Source organism: Microcebus murinus, chromosome 3, assembly GCF_040939455.1.
Source record: "Microcebus murinus isolate Inina chromosome 3, M.murinus_Inina_mat1.0, whole genome shotgun sequence".
Taxonomy (NCBI): domain Eukaryota; kingdom Metazoa; phylum Chordata; class Mammalia; order Primates; family Cheirogaleidae; genus Microcebus; species Microcebus murinus.
The window spans coordinates 94,560,918-94,585,724 of NC_134106.1; the positions used below are offsets into that span (position 1 = coordinate 94,560,918).

The 24,807-nt window shown below is 38.4% G+C and overlaps 1 long non-coding RNA gene across 1 annotated transcript in view; it reads left to right on the plus strand.

The window, feature by feature from the left end:
- LOC142869988 (uncharacterized) overlaps nucleotides 1-24,807 on the plus strand; it is a 228,720-nt gene that overhangs the window by 46,524 nt on the left and 157,389 nt on the right. The window lies entirely within an intron of this gene.

Sequence of the window (24,807 nt, forward strand, 5' to 3'; positions counted from 1 at the left end):
CCAATATCAGGAATGAGAGGGGGAATATCACCATAGATACTATGGACATTGAAGAAATATTTAGGGATTATTAATGACTTTATCCCAATAAATTCAACTTAGATGAAATTATCAAATTCTTCAAAAGTCACAAACTACCAAAGCTCACTCAAGAAGAATTAAATAACTTGAATATCCCTGTACCTAGTTAACAATTTGTATTTGTTAAAACCTTCCCAGAAAGAATACTCGGGTTCAAATGGCTTCCTGGGTAAGTTTGACTGAATATTTAAGTAAGATATAATAAAAAGTCTCCATAAAGTATTCCCGAAAAATTAAGAGGGAACACTTCCCAACACACTCTATGAGGCCATCATTACCATGATACCAAAATCAAGCAAAGATATTTTAAGAAAAGAAAGCCAATCTCTCTTATAAACACAGATGTGAAAACTTCTTGACAAAATGAACCTGACAAAAATATTATATATTGTCATCTATATTGAAAGATCAAGTGAAGTTTATCCCAGGGATGTAACATTGACTCAATATTCCAAAATCAATCAATATAATTTACATCAACAGATAAAGAACAAAAAAATCCACATGATAATCTCAAGATACGTAGAAAAATCATTTAACATAGTTCAACATCCACGCATGAAAGAAACTCTCAGCAAATTAGGAATAGAAGAGAACTTCCTTTTGACTTCATTTAGGACATCTGCAATAAACCTACAAGTAATTATATATTTAATGTACAAAGACTGGGTGCTTTCCCCTTATAATCAAGAATGAAAAAGTATATCTTCTCTCAATGCTCCTATTCCATGTGAACTGGAAGTCTCAGTCAGTATAATAAATCAAGAGAAAGAAATATGATACATAGGGCTTGGACAAGAAGATTAAGATGGTCTATTCAGAGATGACATTTTTAAACAGTGTTCTATAGAACAAATGTTTGTGCCCCCTCAATTTCATGTATATATATTCACTCTGTCACACAGGCTTTAGTGCAGTGGCACAATTGTAGCTCACTGCAGCCTCCAACTCCTGGGCTCAAGTGATCCTCCTGCCTCAGTCTCCCAAACAGCTGGGACTGCAGATGTGCACCACCACACCTAGCTAATCTTTTACTTATTTATTTTATATTTTGTAGGGATGGGATTTTGCTATGTGGTCAAGGTTGGTCTCAAACTCTTAGCCTCAAACAATCCTCCCATCTAGACCTCCCAAAGTGCTGGGATTATAGGCCTGAGCCACGATGACAATCCAAAATCTGTATGTTGAATCTTAATGGCCAATGTGATGATATTTGGAGGTTTAGCCTTTGGGTGGTGATTAGGTTGTGGGGTGGAGCTCTCATGAATGGGATTAGTGCCTTTGTAAGAGACCCAAGAGACTCCCTTGACCTTCCTGCCATGTGAAGTAACAGTGAGAAGATGGTCATCTCTGAACCAGGAAGTGGGCCCTTAACAAACACCGAATCTGCCAGTTCCTTGATCTTGGAATTCCCAGCCTCCTGAACTGTGAGAAATAAATTTATGTTGTGTATAAGCCACCCAGTCTTACTGTATTTTGTTATAGCACCCTTAACAGACTAAGACAGCTACAAAAGATATATGGATATAAAGTAAGAATATTAAAAACTTCTCAACATCAGTAGTCATTAGTGAAATAAAAATTAAGACCACAATGAGATATCACTGTACACCTATTAGAATGGATAGAATTTTGAAAAGAAAACTGAAAATGCCAATTACTGGTAAAAATTCATTGTTGGTGTGATTATGAAAAGGTGCAGTCACTTTTGAAAACAGTTTGGAAATTTCTTATAAAGTTGCACTTATTATACAACTCAGTGATCCCTTTCTCAGGCATTTGCCCTAATGAAAACTTATGTTCATACAAAAATCTCTTTATTTGTAATTATATCAAACTGGAATGAACCCAAATGTCTCTCAGTTGGAGGATGGATAAACACATTGTGGTATATCTATCAAATGGAAAAATACCTAGCAATAAAAATGAAGGAAGAAAACACAACATGAATGAATTTCAAATGTGTTATGCTCCATGAGAGAAATCAGGCTCAATATGCTATGTATTGTATGATTCTATTTACACAACATTAAAAGTAAAGTGAAAACATAGGGACGGCATACAGATTGGTGTTTGCCAGGTGGATAGGTATAGGGGTTAACTACAAAAGGACATGGGGAAATTTTTTGGCATGATGAAATTATTCTATATTTTGCTTGTGGTGGTGATCACGTGGTTGTCTATTTAGGTCAAAACTTGTAGAACTAAAAACAAAACAAAGAAAAAAGCCACAAAACTTGCAGAACTATACTATAGAAAGCATGAATTTTACTGTATATAATTGCACTTTAATTTTTACCTATAGCCCTGAAATGGGGATTGTACAAATTATTAAGACAATTTCCTCTTTATTAAGAGGGGAAAACAAAGACTATTATTAAAATAGTCCCATTGAACAAATGGGGGTATGGCAGGGACACAGAAAATGGGTACCCCACCCTCCTGAAAAAATATGAATAGGTATCCCAAAAAGCTTTCTGGAGAAAAAGAAGGTAACTAGCATGACTTGCATTATTAGAAATTCTTCCATATCTTCCAGTTCTTTAAATTGCATGCCTCTTATTCTTCACTGTTAGACTAAAAAGAAATAAATCTTACACTACCATTTTTCAGACAAAGGAAATGGACTTTCTTTTTGTCCTTTTCTGAAGGTTTCTATTTCTATTCCATCCAGTCTGTTACAGTATTTTCATAAAAGAAGCTGCCAGAAACAGCTGAAGGATCGTCAAACAGTATGTTGAAATTGGTAAAGACTGATTTTGACATATTCTTCTGACAACCTTTTGATTAATTTTCTGCTTCATTAAAACCCTTAATTAAATTAACACGGGGTGTAGCAATATCCTTGACATATTTTGTGTATTAGCAAACAAGGCCTCAGATTTCAAAGCCTGTGGCAGTAGAGAGAAAGAAAGGGCTCCTGAAGCCCAGGCGGTCATTTATGGGACATGGTGGCAATGAGAGGGACAAGCTAGGAGCTTGTCCAAAAGCCCAGCTGGGTGTGGGTAGTGATGCTCCATGGAAACATGGAGGGTGTTGTGTGGATTGGCCTCCCCTCGGGCAGACCCCAGACTTGTGCTCTTGACTATCCTCCATATGTTCTCCCATGTCCTAATCGGTTCTACCTCAGACAAGACTAAAAATGGTTAAAGTCCTCATCAGATCCTTCACCCCACCATGTTCAATCCTTGATTTGTCCCTCAGCACTTACAAATATAGATTTGTCGGCGTGCTTTTTATGAGTGTTGAAAAATGAGGTGCCAGGACTCATATCTTGAAAAATTCTAAAAATGATAAATTGATCATTTTTAAAGTTCCTCTTTCACCTCTCCCCATATGTTGGATTTAGCAGCACATATGCTACTGTTGGCATGATATCTATCCCTGCATTGTGTAGAAATTAAAATATGGGGGTGGGGGAGGTAATAAAAATCAAAGGTCCATGATAATATAAAAATGTTTAATATTTATAAATTCATAAATGCATTTCTTCAAGTCAAATTATTTTTAAATGAAATTGTTGACATCTAAATTTCATAGAAAAAAAATTTAATTTTCACCAGTTTTTTTCTCTAATATAATAGCTTGACAAAGACAGTTTGCAGGGTGCTCACAGACTTCTATATTGGTATATGAATAGGACTTACATACTTTCTACCATTGTCATCACTGACACATGCCAGATGCAGGCTTAGAAGTTTTGATAAACAATAAAAGTTTACCACTGTTCTTCATTTATTAGCATAAAAATGCAATGCTATGCCTCCTACCTGTTGGAGGAGGGTAATGTGGGTTAGTTTATGAATTTATATGTGGACTTATTTGTTTCAAATGAGTTTAGTTGACATTTATTTATTCACTTAGTTATGTAGCATAGGAGAATTTAGTGCCTACTATGTGTCAAGCATGCCCTGGAAATACAGAGATGAAAAATACAGTTTCTGTTCTCAAAAATTCCATAAGACAATATATCAGGAGTAGTGATTAAGGTTAGTGTATGGGGATATGGGCATATTTAGGAAATCGAGTTCAACACGGGCAGGGAGGTGGTCAACAGAGGCTTCCTGGAGTCACTGATACTGATGCTGAGTCTTGAGGGCTGAGAAGATGTTCAAGTTTAAGGGCAATCGTGAAGTGCTGAGAAATCACCAGGTAAGAAAAGCATCACTCAAACACACAGCTGTATGTGGAAAGCACACACATGCAAAGCAGCAAGTGAAGTGGGAGTGGGGGAATGCAGTCTGGCCAAAGCCCTGGAGATTATGAGATGAGGCTCAAAGGAAAGTAAGGAACAGTTCATGAGGGTTTCTGTGCAGCAAACCAAGCAATGCGAGCTTATTCTGGGAACTGTGAGGTGCTACTAGAATATTTTAAGGAAGGATTTTATCAGGTTGAATTTTGTCCACCATAAAGGTATCACTGGCAGCAGCATAAAAGGGTGAGATGGACTTTGGAATGGTGGATTAGTGGTAAAGGCAGCGGAACAAGGTAGGAGGAGGATGAAAAAGTCCAAGTTGGAAACAATGAGATCTGGAACTAGGAGGGAGAAAGAGGAGGACGGTGCTCAATATAAGCTATTGCATTTCATCGAATGAACAAAAGGAAAGCTGCTATTGGCACTAGTCAAGGATACAGACCTCATGAGAAGGCTTTTTGAAAACTATATCTCCTAAAGATAAAATATAAAACTGTCTCCATGGTTACAGCACATAGCCTTGCATTGGGTGATTCATATCGCTGAACACATTGTTTTACCTGGAACACTTTATTTTTATACACACTAGAGTTTTGTTTAGTAGGAGAAACAGCAGCAGCATGTCCAGAAGGCATCTAAAGAATGTTTGGCTCCTGTGCGGGGGATGTTAGGTGTTGTGCTAAGTGTGGGGTGCTGGGCATTAATACTTTTTGTCCTCACAGCAATCCCCTGAAATAGTACTCTGGTAAAAACCATGTACTCTGGTAAATCTCTCAGGCACAGATAGATTAAGTAACTTGACAGAGATTACATAGCTGGTGATGGGAAGAACCTGGATCCCATCTCAAATCCTTGTCTTCCCTTTTTTATCTCTTTCTCTCATGAAACTTTACTGCCTTTTTCTAATGTTCTTCTATTGGTCTCCATTGGTCCCTGATTTCATGATTCTGTGTCTACAGCCTGAATAATAAGAAAGATAAACATCTTTAAGATCGTTTGAGAATCAGCATGGTAGAGTGTTTAGGAGCAAAGGCCCCGAAGCCCAAATACTTGAGTTCATGCTCTGTCTCCACCATTTACTGGCTGTGTTACCTTAGGCTCTATGCCTCAGTTAACTTATCTCTAAAGAGGAAATTAGAGAATTTTCAAGAGGATTAAATGAGTTTATAGATCTGAAGCATGAATAACAATGCCTGACATATAGTAGACATTTACTAAATATTAGCTGTTATTATTATTTCATTATTACTCAACCATTGTTTATTGCACCTAATGAAATTGTCTCTGGGTTGATATCAAGAAGGACAATTATGTCTTAACAAAGCTGCCTAGCAGGCAAGGAAGCCCAGCATTGTGCAATGGGAAGACGAGGACCTTGGAGTGAGCACTTACATGTCCATTCCACTTTGAGCAAGGAACTAAGTCTCTCTTAGTCTAGATTTCCTTATCCTTAACATGATATTTGAACATATCTTCAGTATAAATTATAATGATTAAAAATAGGCAATTAACTATTGTCACAGAAGTTCCAGAGCTACGAGACATTCCAGATGTGCTCAGATGCAGTGATGTTTCTTCAGGATTAAGGATAAGGAATTTAAAAATGACTTGAGGAGTTTTTGGAAGCTCAGGGATTTCTCCTCCTCCTCTTTGGGTGTCCTCTATACCCCACAAGGACCACTCTCATAATCGGGTCAGATCACTCTCTATTTCTGGAAAGAGTATGTTATAGGTCTCAGGTATATTATATTGAAATAAAGGTTTAAAAAACACTGTTTCAGCCCAATATCTTTAGTTTCCAGATGAGAAAAGAGACCTGGGAGTTTAAATACACCACACAAGGTCACAGAAAATAAGTAATAGAATTGGGGCCAGTTCTTTTAAACTTTCTTAATATTTCCATTACTGCATCATTTTGCTTCTCTTTGTAGGATCAATCCTTCTAAAATTCCTAAGTGCAGTTGCTTTAGTTTAAAGAGGTAAGTTAGTGTAGGTAAATCATTCTTTGGTTGAGATATTTGACTGAGATCAACAGATTAGAGCTAACTCAAGACCCTTAGAGGATCTAAACTCTAAAGACGTTATATCTCCACTTCCTCCGTATGGATAATTAAAAACAATCAATATCAAACCATAAGATAAATGTAAACAAATCCAACAAAGTTATGATTTCCAACGAGAAGGTCCTCAATGCCTTATTTTGAAATATCCACATAAAATTCTTTTAATAATATCAGGATGCCCCAGATATACTATTACTCCAAGTATGTTCATACCTGTAGATCAAGTCTGCTACATATATGAGCCAAAGATAGGCTCTCTGTGATAGCCCTTAAATTGTTGATTTCCTCACTGCAGGCTGAAACTTGTTAGCTCAAAGTCCACTAATTCCAGACTTAAATTTTTACACAACAAAGTATTTAGAAATGGAGCCCAAACAAGCACATTTTTAGTCATTTAGAGACTGCCTGCTTTACAGACCCTACAAAACATCACCTGATAGCTATTACCTGTTGATAAGGTAATGTCTTGATAATGTTATAAATGAATTAATCCTACCCATATTAACTTGTTTCAGTATCTTCCCCTAAAATATGGCACATGAAAAAATGTCCAGCTCACAGAGATTCCAACCAATAAATTAAAATTTACCATGTATTACTTTAAGAGACTTCTTTAGCTAAATTTCTGGGTAACTCCTAAAGGGCCACATTCACAGGTGTAAATGTGGCCAAAAAAAGCAGGATTCAGCCACCAAGGAAGATATTTCAAAAAAAAAACTCATTCCTAATTGCAGTTCTCAACCACCATAAGGAGGAGAGTAGTAACATTAATGTTGATTTATCTTTTTTTCACCTATTTCTCCTCCTAGATACCCACTGTCCTAGGCCCTCTTTATCCCCTAAGCTTCTCTGAGAATTTCTGCCCAGCCTTAGCGTGTACACTCACTCCCGGCCCTACACATTCCCACCCCACCTGATCTTGGCAGTGTCAAATCCAAGAGAAGCCTCCTGGTGAGAATGATTTTCCTCAGAAGGGGGAGATGGGTAGAACTTTAGCATAGAGACAGAAATGCCCCGTTAGTTGACTTGAAAGGCAAACCTTGGCAACTCTCACGTATTAATGATGTTCCTTCCATCCCCACAGGTGTCTTCTCTCTCCTTAGATTCACACGAAGATGATCAGGGTTGCTTTTCCTGTTAATCTTTGCATTGCCCCAACAGTACCTGACACAGGGTTCACTTGCTAGGGTGCTCACAATAGATGTACTTAACCACTTGAGGAAAACAGGCTCTTGAAGAAAGTCATAGATTCTACAACCATTTGTCCCAGATTTTGATGTCACTATTTTCCAGTTTGTCTTCAGCAAACTTGTTCCCCTTATCCTGAGGGGAAAGTCAGTGGGGAGCAAAATGTAGACCTTGAGAAGCTGCACACTTGACCTTGCAAACAGTGTGAATGCCTAGCTTTATGAAAAATGTATGCTCTGTAGCTTTGCAAGAGATTCTGGTCTTTTTGTGAAGCTTTTCATAGGAAAGAACTCTTTATAATTAGAAATCAGTTTCCTTGACTAAAAATAATCTGATAGAAATTATTCTCATTGACAGTCAGGTTGCATTGCTCAGGGTCAGGCATACAGAGAGCTGAACAGAGGAGCAGAAGGTTCAGGGAAACTTCAAGTTCTGCATTCAAGAGAACATTCATTTGTTACTCTGAAAAATAATAACTATGCCCACATGTTTTCAACTTTGGAAAACACTTAAAAATAGTTTCTGAGCTGGATTTATGACTTTATCTCTCTATAAGATGACTTGTCTTTGTAAAATAGGTTTTTCTAAGTTTGCATATAATTCAAATTTTTATAAAACAGACTCATTCTTAAGTGATCATTATTACAGTCTTTCAAATGGAAATGTAGATTGTTACAAATTATAGAGATTATGTGTGGTGGTTGGAAGAATTTATCATTTGAAGCAATATTGTGATCAAGTTGTTGATCATGTGACAAAAACTTTACTATTAAAAATATTTACCCTTTGCTTAGGCAAAGACAACTGAATGCTGAGTTGAAAGATCCCTGCCCTCAAAAAGCCAGGTCATCTTGGGCAAGTTATGATTACTTCAGTCTAATAAAATTTATAGGTCCTATAATAAACCACGCCCTAGCATGCTTCTAAAACTTTGATCAGAATAAAGTACAGCAGTTCCTCAAATAACATCATTTTGTTCAACATCTTTTGGTTATATTGACTAGAACAAAATTGATTTCCAGCCAGGACGACTCTCTGTGTGGAGTTTGCACGTTCTCCCATGTCTGCGTGGGTTTTCTCTAGGTACTCCAGTTTCCTTTCACATCCCAAAGCTGTGAACGTTAGGTTAATTGCTATGCCTACATGGTCCCAGCCTGAGTGTGTGTGAGTGTCTCTGAGTGTGTTCTGCAATGGGATGGCATCCTCCCATCTAGGGCCGGTTCCCGCCTTGAGCCCTGAGCTGCTGGGACAGGCTCTGGCCACTTGGGACCCTGCACAGGAAGAATTGGGTAAATACTTATCTCACTTATATAAAATAAAAACTCACTGTCTTTATTAATCATTCTTAAATGCACAGATTGCTTCCATTTATTTCAATGTTTAATATTAGAAATGTTTGGGTCTTTATTTGGAAGTCTGGTGATGTTTTTTCAACAAGAAATATGCGCTACTAACTCTTGTTGATATCAATTACCGTATGGTAATAATGGTTTCGTGATACTTTGTTTCACTTGAAGTCACAGTTTCCAAGAACCTATTGTCACTACTAAGTGAGGACTTACTGTACAAGGAATATTGTCCAATAAAATCATTGAAAAAAGAGTCATGGGAGGAAGGGATGATAGAAAAATGGATAGAGTCAGGCAGATGCACTTTCAAAGTCCATGCCATATACTAGCTATATGGACTCAGACTTGGTTGATGTATTTAATCTCAAACCTCAGTTTCATTATCTGCAACATGGAGTTTAGGATACTTTTCCTGATAGGATTATTTGAGTGTTAAATGAGATAAGATATGCAAAATGCCTAGCATAGGGCTAGACATTGCTTCCCTTTCCCCTGCCCCAATATTAAACTTGACTTATAGGAAGGTTGCCTCATTCCCTATTTCCCAACAAGATATCCTATTGCCTTCCTCGTATATGCCTTTCTTTAATCATTCTTCCTGGCTAGAGTACCGTGTTTCCCTGAAAATAAGACAGGGTCTTATATTTATTTTTCCTCAAGAAGACACCCTAGGGCTTATTTTCAGGGTATGTGTTATTTTCCCCTCAAAGCTTCAGCTTGCAGCATGCACAGGATGGCCGGGACCTGACAGGGGGAGCTGACCTTGGTGGGGCTGCCCGCACCTTTCCTTTCCGGTCACCTCTGGGATAGTAGCTGTCACGATGGGGCAGATGAGAAGGGCTGCTCGTCTTCTTTACCACTCCACGACGATGAAATGCATGGGTTGTGCGGATACACTGCGTAGCCACACCCATCAGTAGGCCTTATTTTGGGGGTAGGGCTTATATTGTGCAAATGCTTAGAAATCCTGCTAGGGCTTATTTTATGGGTAGGTCTTATTTTTGGGGAAACACAGTATACTCTTCTATTTTCCCACTGATTTAAATATTTGGGATTTGGGTTATACCCTATCTTCTCACTAAATGAAACTCTTTTCTGTCTGTCTTAACACGCAGGGTTCTCCTCTCTCTTGAAACAACAATGGACAAATAAACCCAACTGCTGTTCTTTGAGTGCCTACCATGTTGAAGACGTCCCACATAAATTATATCCAAAAATTTCTATCAGATTTGTATTATTTGTATAGATATTTTAAAACCCAAAGCTCAGAAAGGTCACTCAGTTGTCCCAGGTCACACAGCTGGTAAACAGCATGTCCAGGATTAAAATCCAAGTTTGCTTGTCTCCAAAGGTCAAGGTTCCTCTTTCCTCATTTTCCCCTCTTCAAAGGAATTAAAGCAACTCATATTTTTAAACATTTTCAGGATGGAAGAGAAAGCCTAACATGTGTGTGGAGTCATCTCACAAGGGATCTGAGAGTGGTAGCACAAGCCACTGAATCACCTGGCTGGAGCTCAGGACAGTCATAAACTGTGATGTTGCACAGAACATCGAGTGACATCATGCCCTGGGGACCCACTTGACACTTGGTAATTGCAAAGACGGCTGTGTCTTGTGGAAGGATGTTTATTTGTTTGCTTTAAGAAGATGCTAACCTTTCAAGAATAGGTCAAAGAGGCAAGCCACCAAACAGGCACAGACTTAATATCCTTAGTGGAAGTTTTTTTCATTTGCTCAATGAATACCCTCTTTTGATCTTACTGTAACTAAACAGGATTCTGAAACTTTAAATCACAATTTTATCAAACACAGAGTACAGTATCCTAGAACCTTGAGCAGAGAAGGGACCTGAGAAATCATCTGATTCAATATTCTTTTTTTTTTTTTTTTTGAGACAGAGTCTCGCTTTGTTGCCCAGGCTAGAGTGAGTGCCGTGGCGTCAGCCTAGCTCACAGCAACCTCAAACTCCTGGGCTCAAGCAATCCTCCTGCCTCAGCCTCCCGAGTAGCTGGGACTACAGGCATGAGCCACCATGCCCGGCTAATTTTTTAATATATATATATATCAGTTGGCCAATTAGTTTCTTTCTATTTATAGTAGAGACGGGGTCTCGCTCTTGCTCAGGCTGGTTTTGAACTCCTGACCTTGAGCAATCCGCCCGCCTCGGCCTCCCAAGAGCTAGGATTACAGGCGTGAGCCACCGCGCCCGGCCTGATTCAATATTCTTATTTTGTCAACTAGAATATTAAGTTTCAGAAAGATTAAGAGACTCATCCTGACTTATACATACAGTTTATTATATGTATTTTGGCTTAAAAATAGCCTAGTTTTTAATATTCTCGAATACCTCCTTCATTGATGAGCAGACACAATACTTGGGGACAGAGACTACACCATAGGCTTTGTGTTATCTCACACTGTGGACTCATGGTAGATATATAACGTGGAGTAGTGAACTACAGCTGTGGTCTCCAATACTGGGGACTGGTACTGGTCCGTGGCTGTTAGGAACCGGGCTGCACAGCAGGAGGTAAGTGAGTGAAGCTTCACCTGTATTTATAGCCACTTCCCATTACTTGCATCACTACCCGAGCTCCACCACCTGTCAGATCAGTGGGGGCATTAGATTCTCATAGAAGCGTGAACCCTACTCTAAACTGCACATGGGAGGGATCTAGGCTGTGCACTCCTTATGAGAACCTAATGTCTGATGATCTGAGATGGAGCTGAGGCAATTATGCTAGTGCTGGGGATTGGCTGCAAATACGAATTATCATTAGCAGAGAGATTTGATTACACAATAAATGTAATGCCTTTGAATCATCCTGAAAACCATCCTCCTGCCCTGGTGTGTGGAAAAATTGTCTTCCATGAAACCAGTCCCTGGTGCCAAAATGTTGGGGACTGCTGGACTAGAATTAAAGACAGGTAGTAGCAAGTGTTTTAGGTCCTCTTCTTTGATGAAAAGCATTACAAGGAAAAAATATTGCTAGCAAGGAGTTTACTGGCTCTGCCAAAGCATTTCAGACATAATTACATTCTGGCTTGGAGGTCAACTATTAATAAATGGAGCATACCAGGATGTCACCTTAATAGAATGGCCATTATCAAGGGAAACTATTTTGATTAGATCATGTTCTCATCCTAGTAAATGTCTTGTATCTTTCCTGCCTGATTTTTGACATTAGAATGATTCCATAGATTCCACCACCTCTACTACTTACCCAATCAGAATCTTGTTGTCTTTCATCTGATATCTAAAAGCTCTTCACTCTGTTGCTAGACCAAATTCTCACAAACTGCTGATGCTTTGCTCTGTCCTACAGCCTCTGGCAACTACTTTGTTTCTGACTTGACTTTGACAACTTGCTGCAGCCCTGCTTTCACAGGCTAGCGAAGGCAGAGCCCATGGTCCCAGGTTGAGCAGCTGAGAAGGTCACAATTATTAATAGAAGAAAGAGATTGTAGTCTGTTAAAAGAAAGACACAAACAACAAATAAATTCCCAGAGATTTTAGCAAACAGCAGCCAGGAAAGTATAAACTCACCAGAAGGGCAGGGCTACAAGTAGAGGTGGTTTTCCATTAATTTATTTAAAAATTATTGACACCCACAAGGATTTTTGGTGATATGTTGGTAAGACTGATGGACAGTCCCTATCCACAAGGAACTGAGAGTAGAGTGAGCAAAACAGTCACTGTGCAGAGAATGGCTAGATTCTCAGCCATCCCACTTCTGCTGCCTGGGCACTTGAGAAAACGACACTTTTGAGCTTCCTTTAGGTTGTTGGGTTGGGATCATGTGGCTAGATATGGCCAATGGAAAGTAGGCAGAAGAGATTTCTATATCTGGCCTTCTGATAGAGTTCTCTGTTTATAGTTCATGTGGCTGATCATGTAATGATGTGATCACATAATCATGTTGTGATGAAGTCATATAGTAATCGGTACTTGGATCCTTGAGTCATTGACTGGAGGTGAGCTGCCAAGGAGGGTCACCCAATTTTTATTGGATTGTGACTCGAGTAAGAAGGAAAACTTTGCTGCGTTAAGTCATTGAAATTTGAGTTTATTTGTTACCACAGCCTAAGCCGCTCTGTACTACACATAATTATAAAACAATGGAATTGCCTCCCATTGAAATTTTTTTCAAATATTACACTGTTATACAGGAGAGCAACTCTGTTTTCTTGAGGAATTATGGGATGCTTCCTACAAAGAAAAATGTGTAAGGTAAGTCTTAGGAAATTCTATCCTCCTCCATTTTCATCTTTCTCCTTTGGATTTTTTTACTTAGATATCAAAGCTCTTCTAAAATTGAAACACAAAAAGGAATGTTAAAACTAGGAAAAGATTGCATATGAATTAATGTCTTTGGCCTTGTTTCAGCAATGAGTTCAGGAAGTTCAAAAGTCCACTTTCATGTGGAAGGAAATTATTAAATAGGTGATAATTATTACATGGAGACATGAGCTGAGAAGAAAGGGCATGAGATAGAGCATCTCTGAAATTATACCTATTCTTTGGAGTTGGAGTGAAGTTAGTGTAGGGTCAGAAACCTGTGATTTTGAGACTTTTTAAAATTTGCTCTGAGTCTTATGTATTTTCCTCAAGGATGTTTATGCACAAGGGGCATTCTTAGGTGTACTGGAAGTTGGAGCCATTTGGTAAGAGCAGACCTCCTTTTATAGCAGTTGGCTGGTGCAAGACAAGGTCTAGTTTGGATTACTTATTTTTTTTTTAATTTAGTAAGTCCTAATAGTCCAGGAACTTCCCTAAGCACTTTACAAACTTACTGAATACTCATAAATATTTTATGAGGTACCTATTAATATTATCCTCATTTTAAAGACAAGGAAACTGAGGCATAGAGAGTTTAAGATTATACATTGCCCAAGAGTATACATCGGGCAAATGTTAGAATGAGGATTTGAACCCAGGTCATCTAGCTCTATATCCAAAGCATGCCATTGCTTTGCTAGACTGTGCTGCTTTTGCTAATTAATAACTGCACAAACCAACACCCATCATTTATTGAGTGCTTACTATGTGTCTGGCACTGTTCTAAATTAACTACATGTACTGTCTTTTCAACGCTCAAAACCATTCTATGAGTAGGTATCATTGTAACTCTCATTGTGCAGATGGGCAGACAGGGAGTGAGAGGGACATACCTAGGAGGCATTTAGTAATGAGGAGAGGCAGAAGCTGTGCCAGGACTCAGGCAGACTTGGTCCAGAGCTGTAGATGAGGCACTGGATTTTTTAGGTCATGGATGGCAGAAAATTCCCTTGAAACCAAGAACCTTGTCTCCAATGCCTTTTCCTCTTTCTCCTCCTGGGTCAGTTAGGAAGGTGACAAGTCTTGGCTATTTTCTTTGTTTGGAGTAATTTTCTCTCCTTCTTCACTTATTGAAGCTCTTGATAATTCCTGAACTATAAATAAAAGTCCAGCTGAAAAGCCACTTTTGTTTTTTTCTAGTGAAAACATCTTCATTTTCCTAAGTTATAGCAAAATGAATTTCCTTTTCTTTCATGTTTCACTGGAATTATTAAAAAACTACCAACAATTTATTCTTATGGATGTTTTATTGGAACAAACTTTCATACGGTGGCACACTATCTCCCTTATCTTTTGCTTCATTGTCTTATTTTCTGGGTTTTAGCTTTAGCTACAAGAGATACCTTTAAATAGCTTGCATTTGTAGTAAGCATCTGATAATATATGCAAGACAGAGGACTCTGGGACTCTCATAATGATTTTTAACCTAGAGATAGGAGAAAAAATGTTAGACGTGCTATGCATTTAAAATGGCTTAATATTAAGTTATTGCAGATAGCACATTAATTATGTTGCAGTACTGCAAATAATTTTTCCTCAAAAACTAGCTAATTGCATATATCAATATTTGTAATTTTAACACTTTTTTTTCTTGGAATTTAATAAGGATTTTGAAAACTGCGTAACATCTTCACATATGATAATTGCCTAAAACAAACTAAAGCCAACAATAAACAGAATGACAACAATTTAGAACATAGCTTACTTTTGAAGAAAACTTATAGAAGCATCTATGGAACAATTTACTCTCATTATGACACTGGATAATTCATTCACCCTCTCCTAATCTGTTTCTTTCTTCTGCAAAATAGAGAACATAATACCCATTCAACAGAGATTAGTTGGAATTATTTATATGAAAATATTAAGCACAGTGGCTGACATAAAGTAGGAGCTTTATTCAACTTTCCTCCCACCCTCCCTCCTCCTTTCTTTCCCTCCCTTTCTTCTCCCTTTTCTTCTGTTATTCCTCTCTGTGCCCACTTCTTCTAATGAAATTAAGACTCAAACCCCAAAGATTACTTTGAGCAACAGCATGATCAACATCCTGGACTTTCTGCAATCAGTAGTAACTAAAGGAAGGTGTTGGGATCCCAGCCAAAAACAGTGTGGATATGATCAAGCCTGGACTAGAATTACTCCCATAACCACTATCTTAGTTTTTGATTCCTGCATAAGTTATTGCAAACTTAGCGACTTAAAACAACACACATTTATTATCTTGATGTTTCCATGGGGTCAGGAGTCCAGGCATAGCTTAGGTGGGTATTCTGCTTAGGGTCTCACAAGACTGCAATCAAGATATCAGTCGGTGGGGGAGGGGATTCTGGAAGGTGGAGGGCCTGGAGGTGCCCACCATTCCTGGCCTGGGTGGGCTTCCTCAGCGTGGCTGCTCACTTCCGTCATCTGTCCAGAAGGAGACTCTATCACTGGAGAAAAGTCCCAGTGCCTCTTTCATTTAAATCTGTTTAAATCAGGGCCACCCAGGATAATTATCCCTGTTGATAAATTCAATATCAACTTATTTAGGACTTTAATTACACCTGCAAATTTCTTCACCTTTGCCATGTAACATAACTTAATCAAGGGAGTGACATCTCATCACCTGTACTATGTTCCTTTGGTTAAAAACAAGTAACAGGTCTCACCATACTGAAGGGGAAGGGATTTTACAGGGTGTGAATACCTGGGGGCAGGAAACATGGGAGTGCCACAGGATCTGTCCATAGCAGCCAAATTGGTTGATGTTTATTGCTGGTTACAAGTCATCAGAGACAGGCATGAGAATTCCTGTATTCTCTTCTCATTGGCATAATTTTATTCAATGAACTATATAACATATGTAATTCCACTCAAGAAATCATTCGTGTCTGGTAAGAAACATATAGCATTTTAATTGGTAATGAGCAATTATTCATATGCTCATTATTAATCATCTTTTCTCTCACCTTTACACAGAGTTAAGCTAATGGGGCCCATTAAGGATCTGCATTTATTTATTCATTCATTCAGTAAATATTTATTGACCATCAACTACAAACCAGGCACAATTTAGTAGCTAGGAGTAAGGTAGCAAACCAAAAAGATTGAAAATAATCCCTGCCCTCATCACCCTTACATGTTAGAGAAGCAGACAGGCAACAAAGAAGATGAATTAGTAAAATATTGCACATAATACATAACTATATGCATAGTTTCATTGTGGTAAGTGTAAGTGCTGAGAAAAGGAAGTGGCATGGGTTGCGATTTTTAGAGAGTTTGGGCAGGGACAGGGTCTCTAAGAAGGTCACATGTAGGTAAAGGCCTGAAGACGTGAGGTGATAGATCTGGTGGTATTTGGAGGACGATCCCCCAGCAGGGAGACGGGAAGGCCAAGGCGCTGATGTTGAAATGTGCCTGGCGGGTCTGGGGCACAGCGAGGAAGTCAGAGTGTCTGCAGCTGAGTGAGCCAAGGGACTGTGCAGGAGACAGAGTGAGAGAGGAAACAGGAGCCGGATGGAGCAGGGTTCTGGTGGTCTTTGGAAGGAACTTGGTGTCCACCTGAGATGGGAGCCACTGGAGCATTCTGAGCAGAGGAGTGACATCTAACAGGTCACTGTGGCTGCTGTGCTGAGAACAGACTGAAAGGAGTCAAGGGTGAGAGTGGGGAACCAGCAAGTGGACGATTGTGATAATTCAGATGAGAGATGACGGTGGCTTCAGCCAGCAGGGGAGGTGGTGAAAATGGATTTATTTGAAAGACCATGGTGTATCATGGACTCCAGAATTGTGAATGCTAAAATCAGAGAAGGACCACTCAGTTCAGATTTAAACCAAAGTCTCCCAGGGTAGGATTCCTGGAGCTTGAGCCCATCCTTTGAAGTGACGTATCATAATGGAAAAACAAGCACCACGTGTACTAGCCATCAAATTGGTAGTAACTGATCAACACTAAGGTGCTCACTTGGTCGCAGTACTCACTGGGTGCCATGATACACCAAGCAAATGAACATTTCTGTGAGCGCTCTGTTTTCCTGGGGCTGACTTAGTCCCGCTGTGTGTGCCACAGAGCGGAGTCTGGTTGGAAGGAGGACTGCTTCCCAGTTCTGTCCTTTCTGAGCACTGTGTTCTGTGCTGCTGTCGTCAGTGGGATACATTCAATGCTGGTGAACAGTAGAGGAAAGGGAATTTTAAACTCAGGAATTTACAAAGACAATAAAAACACACAAGTTTAACTGGTCATACCGTAGATTGGGTTATATATAATTTTATAAATAATTGTATCAATAATATACAAACGTATGCATAAATAGATATTGATATGTATTCTCAAGGAACATACACTCAGCAGTATGGTCTTATTGTGAATGCCTGTCTCTCCTCATCAGGGAATCCTTGGATCCCCTGTTACCTTTCCAGGAAGTTGTGGCCTTTGGGTGCACTGGAGTGATAAACCAGGTGGAAATTTTTCAATTGCAGTGAGAGCACATTTAGTCTAAATGGCTCAAATAAGAAAGGGACATGTACTGGTTCAAGTAACTGAACACTACAGAGGTAGGACTGACCTCAAGCGTCATTTATGGTTCTCATTTTTCAGGGCTCCAGCCTTGACTTTCCAGATGGCCCTGGACTGACCTCCAGCTCGTGCACTCGATCCCCAGGTGGGCCTGTTCGTAATAGAAACAGGGGCTAAATTGTTCTAGGCTATGCCGCATACCACAACTATAGGAAAAGAAGTCTATTTCCCCATACATATATACCTCAACCTACAATAGGCTTATGTACTGATAAACCCATAGCAAGTTGAAAATACTGTAATTCAAAAATGCACTTAAATACACCTAACCTACTGAACATCATAGCTTAGCCTAGCCTAGCTTAAATGTGCTCAGAACACTTTCATTAGCCTACAATTGGGCAAAATCATCTAACACAAAGCCTGTTTTATAATAAAGTTATTATAAAGAATTTTGAATCAAAATTCAAAGTACAGTTTTGACTGGAGGCGTATTGCTTTCACAGTATGGCAAAGTCGAAAAATCATTAAGTTGAAACACGATGAGTCGGGGGCTATCTGTATTTCCAGAACAAACCTCGGGGTGCCATGACCTGGAGTAGCTCTATTGCCAGGAGAACGCCATGCACTGATTAGTTTAGGCCTGGATTCCTTGCTCATTCATGAAACAATAACTCTGGCCAAGGGTTTAGATATAGGTCATTGGAATTTGAACAATTTGGGCCCAGCCTGGAGCTGTGGGATGGGGTAGGGGGTGGACACAGTTCCCTGCACAACAGGAGGTAAAGTAAGAATGGCAGTCTGGTACTTGGATGTAAGTCAAGTAGAAGCTGCTGTCTGATAGATGTCTCTAGAACATGCAGAAACTCAAATAGTTTACATCTGGCTTGGCTTGGCCAAGAGAGAAGGCTATGTGTGCAGTGAGTGGTACAAGGACTTATGTGTCCGACAACTCTCCTCCCCAATAAGCCTTTCTTCCGTAGTTCTAGCCCCGTGTCCACAACACCGTCTACATCCTAAAACATATGTTCACAGTAAATTCCTTTTCTACACGACAAAAATGCCTGATAATATTTGTGGAGGAAAAGGGCCTGCCTTTCAGAACAGGAATCTGGTCCTGTGTTCTGAGGTTGCTGCTAGGACCCCAGGCCAGAGCTGTGTGCCATTTTTCACCAATTAGGTGTTTATAGTAAAATTGGAGATTTTCATTGTTTTGACAGTTGCCTTGTTAAGTTCTTCATCTCTGTCTCATTCTACTATTAGTTCTCTGTTGTTACCATAACAACTTACCACCCACTTACTGGCTTCAACAACACAAGTTAATTATCTTATTGTTTTGTAGGTCAGAAGTCTAACACGGGCCTCACCAGGCCGTCAACCTAAAATGACAACAGAAAGTGTGACTCTCAAAATAAATGAGTTTATTTGGGAACGAGCAGAAGATTGCAGCCAGAGTATGCGTGCTATGACAGGTCCCAGGCATATTCAAGGAGGTTGAGGTAAGGAGAAGCTTTTAAAGGCAAAAGGAGGAGTGCATATAAGTTTGTTTTCAAACAAAGAGAAGACTGGTGACAGGCGTTTAAGGCAGGTGTTGACACCAGTCCATTAGTGGAGACCATGTGTCAGGCAAGTGTTCCTGTACAGTCAGTTAGCTGTCCTGCGTGACTCACGGAGCAAGCTGCATGCAGTTGGGAAAAGTTTCCTGTGATGGTTCCTGTTAGCAGGCATATTTTGTGTGTGACCTCCTGGTCCTATTTAGCTTTGTTTTGACGTAAGTGACTCCATTTTAGTACCAACAATTTTCACAGGGCTCAAATCCAGGTGTTAGCAGGGCTGTATTTCTTTCTGGAGGCGCTTGCGGAGAATGTGTTTCCTGGCTCATTCAGGCTGCTGGCAGAATCCCACTCTTTGCAGTGGGCGGTCGTAGTGAGGTCCTGTTTCTTGCTGGCTGTCACTTGAGGGTGGTTTCCAGCTCTTAGAGGTCACCACTTTTTTTTTTTTTTTTTTTTTTTTTTTGCCTTGGGGCCCCCTCTCTCCATTTTCAAAGCCAGTAACAGCAGGTTGAGTTCTTCTCATACCCTGTTTCTCTGACCCACTGTGGAAAGGTTCTCCACTTTTAAGGACTCTTGTGATTACACTGGACTCACTCAAATCATCCCAGACAATCTTGCCTTTTTAATGTCCAACTGATTAGCAACATTCATTCTCTCTGCAAATGAATAGATAGAATAATGTAACAAAATTTTTGCCATGTAGCATACATATTCACAAGTTTGGGAACTGAGATGTGAACACTTTGGGGGACTATTTTACCTCCTGATACCACATGTGTGCCTGTGCACGCACGCACGCGCACACACACACACACACAATTGACATATATTCACTTTTTTACCTCGTCCTCATTTAACTATTAAAATGATCAAAAAGGAAAATAAAACCCTCTTATTCACTTCAACTCTCATACACAACACTCTGCCACCAAATGTGTGGGGCTTTTAAGTTTTTTTCACACCAAGCAATTTTCCAGTTCCCTACAGACAGCAACTGGGGGTCCTACAATTCGATTCAATTCTGACAGGAACTACCCAGAGTTAGCATCAGATCCTACAAGTTCAAGGCTCAGTCCGCAAGACTGCCCCCACTTCTGATGCCAATTGCAAGTCTGAGTCCCCTTCTGACTGACCAGCTATTAATTGGGGGTTCCCATGACCCCTTCCTTGAGTTTGATCATTTGCTAGAATGGCTCACAAAACTCAGGGAAATATTTATGTACGCTTACTGGTTTATTATAAAGGATATACAACTCAGGAACACCCAGATGGAAGAGAAGCATAGGGCAAGGTATGGGGAACAGGGGTGCTGAGCTTCCCTGCACGCTCTAGGCACGCCACTTTTACAACACCTTGACGTGTGCAGCAACCCAGAAACTCTGAACTTTTCCATTTTTATGGAGGCTTCATTACATAGGAATGATTGATTAAATCATTGACTTTAGGTGATTAAGCCAATCTTCACCTGCCCCCACCCCCAGGTCTCTACCCCCAGGGGTGCTGCTGAAAGTTCCAACCCTTTAATCACATAGTTTGTTCCCCTGGCAACTGACTCCCCATCCTTAGGGCATGCCCAAAATTCCCCTCATGAACACAAACTCAGGTATTGTTGGAAGGGGCTTGTTATAAATAGCAAAAGACACTCCTTTCATCTTTATCCCTCTCTGCTGATTCAGGAACTGGGTACAAAATCTGAAGACTATCATAAAAGATATTCTTTTTATTCTTATCACTTAGGAAATTACAAAGATTTTAGGAGCCTGGATGAAGACCAAAACATATATATATATTTTTTATCATATCGCAATATCACAATCCATTAGTTTCATAAACTAATCCTTAATTTAAAATATGGGTGAAATTCTTAGCTAAACGAATACCTACCTTTGTCTAGTTTCAGTTTCCATTGATTATTATTTTTGATTGATACCATTGTGATTTCCAAAGGGTTATGTTGAAGTAGCTGCTAATTATATCAAGAATTATATCCTACTATAAAAAATCTGGACTATCTTTACTTTATAGTGTCATAGTTTTGAGAGTGTAAGAATAAATTCTAGGTTAAATGCCATCATAAAAGGCATTTACAAAATAAACATTCCAAAGGTGCTTCTTGGGTCATGCTATCAAAACTGTTTTTCCATGATTGTAGAGGTTGAGATTTTGCTTTTCAAACTATTTCATACCTATCTGTGTGTGTTTACTTTGACCACATTGCTTCTGTGCTGAGAGCTCTAAATCAACTCTGAATTTCATGCTTTCTACTGGCTCTGAATTAAACGCTTACTCAGTTGCTTAAAGGAAAGCAAATATTTCTTTGAGCTGCTTGGACACTTAATAAACTCAATAGCCACTGTATTTAAAAAAAAGTCTCTATATCCCACTTGATAATCATGCTCATTCAAGATAATAGTAAGCACCGTTTTGGGGAGGGTAACTGTGTGCTATGTATTTTACATAAACGTTCTGCTTGAATTTCCATGGCACCCCATAAAGGGTAGGTGCTCTTGTGAATTCTGGTTTATAGTTCAAAAAATAAAAGCAGGGAGCTGAAGTCACTTGCCAAAGGTCACATAGCTGAGACGTGTCAGTACAGAAACTTGAGCTCACTGACAAGAATGCCTCTGCCCTTGGCCATGAGGCTATAAATGCCCCGTGAAATTTACTCCTTTTTAAAGTGGCAATTATATCATTAATATGGGGGCATATATGGATCTAATATTACTATTGCTTTACTGACAGGAAATTGAGTGCTATAGTTGCCCTAGTCAAACATCTAATATTCATAATTGCATAACTATCCTTCCATTTCCTTTCCTTTGAAAGCTGTATCATGGCAGGTAACCAATTTCCATAGATTATTACAGCCTATACTTTTTGTTTCAGCTAATAGGGCTTTTTTTTTTCTTTTTCACCCATTAGACAAACCCTTAGAATGTCTCCTGCTGACTAGGGAAAAATGTTTTTTTCTATTTTTCTCCTCAAAATTAGGGTTATGGGAAGTATTTAGAAAGATATGTAAATAAATCTCATATTTAACACAGGTATTTTTATAATCAAATCATATTAATCACCTTTCCTACATTCTAGTGTTTCTGTTAGCATTCATAGAACTCATTCCTTTGGAGCCAATCTCAAAGTTGAAGGCATCAAAGAAAGTGATCAAAATGAGAAATGAGTTCATTTGATGTCCCAACATTCTTTAATTAGGCCCTTCTAATTCTCATTTATTTTGCAGGTCTTTTTGGCTAAAAAATAAGCTACATAACCACCTGGGATATTTCTAAATCAATCCCCAGTTCCTAGAAATAAATGCTAAGACTTTATTATATGTACAAAAGAAGGGTAGTTGGATTATTAGATTAGATTATTAATCTGCTAGAGTTTCCTCCCTGAGTTTCAGTCCAGTGTCTAGGATCTCATCTCCACTCCCAGGAAAACACTACTGGCCAAGGCATGCCTTAGTGCAAAGGAATAAGAAACAAAGAAACCACAGAAAAATCACGAGATATCTAAGGAGAACAAGCCCTACGAAGGAAAGGTACAAACACAACATGTATAAAAGAGGATCTAGAATCAATAGAACACATACAGAAAAACTTTAGAATAAACATATTCCATGTTATCACAGACAAAAGAGTATTGGAAACAGGAAGTAGATTGGGTAATCATAAATAAACAACTGGAGTTATTATATCAGCAAAAGAATGTAACTAAAGTACTGATGGATGTGTTGAATCATGGCATTAATACAAATGCAGTACAAACAAGTGAGCTGAAAGATGACACTGAGGAATTCTCTTGGAAGACATCAGGAAATGATAAATAAATGGGAAGACTGAAAGGAAGATCAAGAGACAGGATAGATATAAAGTGTCAACAGCTAAATAAAAGGACTTTCAGAAGGAGAGCAAAGAGTATATGGAGGAGAGAAAGTAGCAGATGTAATGAACAAGATGTACATCCTTAAGTAGAAGAGAATCAGAGTGCTGAAAGAAGTGATAAGAAGAAAACTACACCTAGACCCATGACAGTGATGTTTAAAGACATGACAGACAACAATAGCTAATAAATGCACCAGAGAGGAAAACTAGATACCTACAAAGTAAGTGATGATTATCTTTTCAATAGTAATACTGCCTGCAAGAAGACAGTAATAAGATATTTTCAAGTTATTCGTGGAAAGTGACTTTGAATCTATAGTCATTGAAACTATTAAAATCATTGTCAAGTATAAGGTCTCATAAAGTTCACTCAACAAAATGGCCTGAATAAATTACAAAAAATTAATATCATTCACATCCTGAAAATGGGATTATCATTTAAGACAATTAGAAATAATAAAAAGAAAAAACCTAAATGACTAAATAAAAATTTACTAAATAAACAGTAAAAGAGAAAATAATAATGGAAACGAAGATATTTAGGCTAAATAGCAGTGAAAGTACTACATGTCAACACCTGTGGGAGGCAGATGAGAAGGAAATTAATGGATTTTAAACATTTAGCATAGAATAAGATCTATTGAAATAAATTAGCTAAGTGTTCAAATTAACAAATAAAGAGCAGCAGTAAATCCTAAGAAACAAAAAAGAAAAAGGGAGAATTGAATAAAATGAGATTATATAAAGAAAATTAGACATGAGTAACAATTAAAAAAACCAGGTTTTTCAAAAGACAAATGAAACAGACAATTAGAAAAAAATGACAAGATATTTAAATAAAATAGAGTGAAAACTTGGGAATAAATATGCATAGAATACAGATTTACAAATCACAAAACTATAAAAATTATTCTTGAATATATTTGAAAACATGTATAAAAGTTTTCCCTCAAATGACAAAAAGGATGAAAATAAGTGAAAACTATAATAGATTAATAACCACTAAATTAATTGAAATGGATTCTCAAAATATTCCTTGGCCCCAATCCCATATAGCTTTACAGATGAATTAAAACAAGCTGTCAAGGGTCAGATAATTTCTTTCTTATACACAATATTATATTAAAATTTTAAAAAGGTGAAATGTGAGGGATTAGGTTTTATAGTCCAATTCCATTTAGATACAATATAAAAAAAATAGTTAAGAAAATAAAACAATGCCTTAGAATTGCACTATGATATAATAATAGCATTTGTTCCAAAAATGTCAGTCTGATTCAACAGTTAAAAATATCTATCCTTTTAAGAGGTGCAGAAAAATATTAGGTAAATATCAACAAAACAGTAGAAAACAAGTGATAGAAATGAGTAAGTGGATTCCTTCACTTAAGAAAGTTTAGTTATCAATAATATTTAATAATAGTCTTTAATGAAGACCATATTAAACAATATTTTTAATGTCAAACCATTAGCCACATTATATTTAATGTAGAGAACAGGACAATAATTCTCACTCTACCTGCTACCACTCAACTAGTTTCTAGAGGTAGGGCGATTAACTCAGGTTTGCCCAGGACTTCCTGGGTTTAGTTCTTAAAGTACTGTTTCCTGGGAAACGCCTCAATCCCAGGCAAACTAGATGATTTGATAACTGAAGTCC